Consider the following 460-nt stretch of genomic DNA (forward strand, 5'->3'; position numbering starts at 1 on the left):
CCGCGGGCTCAGGCAATCCACTCACCTCAGCCGCCCAAAGGCGCGGGATTACAGGCTGAGCCATCGAGCCCGGCTAAATACTTTTAAAATATTTAAATCACATTGTTCTTTTTTTTTTAAGAGACAAGGTCTCTGCTCCCAGGCTGGACTGCAGTGGCACAATCATAGTTCACTACAACCTCAAACTTTTGGGCTCCCATGTCAGCCTCCAAGTAGCTGGAACTATAGGCACACACCACCTGCCTAGCCAAAAATAAATAAAATAAAATATTTTATTTTTTTGTAGAGATGGGGTCTTGCTATGTTGCCCAGACTGGTCTCAAGCGATCCTCCCATCTTAGCCTCCCAAAGCACTGGGATTATAGGCACCCAGCCACATACCTCTTTTTAATTGGAATGGTAGCCGGGTTCGGTGGCTCAGTCTGTAATCCCGCACCTTTGGGAGGCTGAGGTGAGTGGA

The 460-nt window shown here is 47.8% G+C and overlaps 1 protein-coding gene across 1 annotated transcript in view; it reads right to left on the reverse strand.

The window, feature by feature from the left end:
• The window catches only part of SCCPDH (saccharopine dehydrogenase (putative)), a 37,271-nt gene that overhangs the window by 18,435 nt on the left and 18,376 nt on the right, over positions 1-460 (reverse strand). The gene's annotated exons all lie outside the window — the stretch shown is intronic.

The sequence above is a fragment of the Carlito syrichta genome, unplaced genomic scaffold (genome assembly GCF_000164805.1).
Source record: "Carlito syrichta isolate Samal-C Ts95f unplaced genomic scaffold, Tarsius_syrichta-2.0.1 Scaffold313361, whole genome shotgun sequence".
NCBI lineage: Eukaryota > Metazoa > Chordata > Mammalia > Primates > Tarsiidae > Carlito > Carlito syrichta.